Raw genomic sequence first — 2,800 nt, 5'->3', positions numbered from 1 at the left:
TCCGTTTTGCTGTTGAGATTTCGCAACAACGTCGGGCCCGCGACCGTTGCCCTTTTTAGCATTCGGTCCAAAATTACGTTTAGTACCTTTCGGTGCTGCGCGTGAGGCACTACACTCATGAGCGTAGTGTCCTAACTTTTGGCAGCGATGGCATTTCTGCGATCGCTTATTGCTCGAAAAGCGAGATCTCTCGGTTTCGACGTAGGAAAGGTCCATAGTTTCTGACCCTCCAAGCTCGTGTCGTCTTGGAGGACGATACAATGACGAACTAGCTTGAGCCTGTCTCAAGCTAAAGTCCTCCTGTTCCGCAACGGATATTGCTTCTTCAAGCGTATCCAGTTCCAAGCGGAACAGGTGGGTCTTTACGGGACCATCCGTAAGACCTTGCATGAACACCGTAATCAACGTGTGTTCATGGACTGGGTTATTTGTAATACAACTCGCTAAGAGTCGTATGTGCTGGGCATATGCGTGAACACCACGCTTGCCTTGTTTGAGTTTCAGAAGCTCTGAACGAGCTCTGAACTCAGCCCTAGGCGGTTCAAAGGTCTATTTGAGCCGGGCTTTAAAGGCATTTAGCGACCCAAAGACATATGGGTCGCGCAACTTAAGGCCCAATGCCCAGGTTTTGGCACGACCTGCCAAATTTGATTGAGCATATGCGACTTGCATTTGCTCGTCGACGATTTGACGTGCCCTTATGGCATCGTCCAACTCGAGAAACCATCTCAAGAGGGAGTCTTCTTCGACTCCCCCATACTTAGAGATGTCAATCTTTAAGGTTTAGGGGAGTCGAAGAAGACTCCCAGGGGTCTGTACCTCTTGTAACGTTAACAGTTCTGCCTGTTGAGAGCCTTTCTGATTCAGCAAGGCTACCTTCTCCTTCAACTCGTTGACTTCATGTTGTAGAACTTGGCGATGGCTGAATGGAAGGCATCTCTGTCCAAACCGAACAGCATGGCCAACATGGCATCGTTCCCTACGGTCGAACTCATTCGGTAGACCGCATTTCTTCCTATGCCACTTAGAAAGAAGTAGCTCTCACGCGAAACGAGATGCGTTTTTCCATTATCATTAAACATGTTACTGAAAAAGGAGTAGCTATCGTGCGAAACGTGATGCGTATTTCCGATGATAGAACTGTAGTCCTTGGACGGACTACAAAGTGCTACCAGGTGTAACGGGGCAGTGTCGACTTGTACTGCTTCAGAACAAGTCCACTTTGCACTGCTTCAGTGCAAGTGGTGCCACATGTGTAACGGGCTAAAGTTGCCCTAATGTTACACAGTCCCCGTCAAGTACACTTGGTGTACTTAAGGGGATGGTCAATTCCTTAAATAAAGTAACTGGACCCAGCACTCGGGTGTGGGTCACATTTGATACCAACCCTTGTGTATGTGATGCACATAGGTCCGTTCACATTACGAGGCATGACGGCTAGCGTCATCCGTTACGCGAGGTATTTAGTAAGATACGATTGCAATACGTATTAGTGTTATCTACAGAGATGACATGTTTGACTGGTAAAAATAGGTAGTTATATTTAATCCGATTAAAAATAAATCAGTCTGAAAACTACTTCCTACTAAGTGCGCACGAGGAACCGCTCCCGTGACGACACTTAACTAAAGTACTTTGTGCGTTGGGTGAGGTCGCTAACGCGCCCACCACAACTACCTCACTGCACACAAAAGGAGCTGGTTAAATCGCTTCTTCGCTGTGCTAGGGTGTATGTCTAAGTAGGGTGTGGCCGCATTACGACGTGCCCGCCTACACATGGTAGCACTTTTGAAATCCTTCCCACGACCCGCATCTCGGCGTGTGTACGTGAGGATGAGCCTCAATATTAATTAGGCTCATTCCCCCCACCTCTCCGAACATTATCGGGAGGTGACAGGACTTATGGCATAGGGACTTGGACAATAAGCCCTGGCCAGGCTGCTGGGCAATCCTCCGAGCAACATGTTGCTCAGTTGGAGCAGTTTGAGCCATTCGTGCTCGGACGGCGGAGAGCCGCGTCCGAAGCACAGAGCCATGCTGCGGCGGAGTCCGTCACTCAGACTCAGGATGAGCTTGGGCATGAGCAGACTCCGAGCGAGGCTCTCAACAGGACTGTTGAGATGCTTTCCGCCCGCCCGCATCAGCCGAGTACCATTACGATGGCCCCGCATACGCTCGATGGAACTCCAGCGCACATGATTGTTTACTGGCTGTTAACCCTGGAGCAGTGCGGTGTGGCGCAGCTCATCGAGCACAAATTGTATTAGGCACCCGAATTCATGGTCATTTGCCGCGTACTCGAGCGCTGCAGCAAGGTAGAGGTCCGAAATCTCAGAACCTCAGGGACTTTGCTACCAATTTGTTCCAAAATACTAAGCTTAAGGGTAGCTTCTGAGTCCGCGTCATAGGGCATCCCGTTCCTACTTCGCTTCTGCATTTCCCGATCCCTCAGTGGTCGATGCAGAACTCATGCGTCTCGCACGCTGGTTCTTGTCATCGCCCTTTGGGAAGGGTGTCCTCTTGCTGGGCATCTTCGCTCCAGCAGGGACCCTGGCATAGCAGCGAGCCATCACATGGCCGCGCTTGACGCATTTATAGCAGAAACGTCTGCATTGCCCAAATCCATGGGAGTGGCATCTGACCTCTCGGCCGACGGCTTATACCAAGCTGTCGCCGAAGCACTGTTGAAGGATTACTCCTCAACCAAGGCAATTTGAGTTGCCTCTTCCATCGTCGACGGCACCTTTCTGAAAAGGGCCTGTCGTGATGGGCCATGCCGTAGTCCGTTCATAAACGTGGG

This window comes from Bremia lactucae, linkage group LG3, assembly GCF_004359215.1.
Source record: "Bremia lactucae strain SF5 linkage group LG3, whole genome shotgun sequence".
Taxonomy (NCBI): Eukaryota; Oomycota; class Peronosporomycetes; order Peronosporales; family Peronosporaceae; genus Bremia; species Bremia lactucae.
This window is presented reverse-complemented; position numbering follows the sequence as displayed.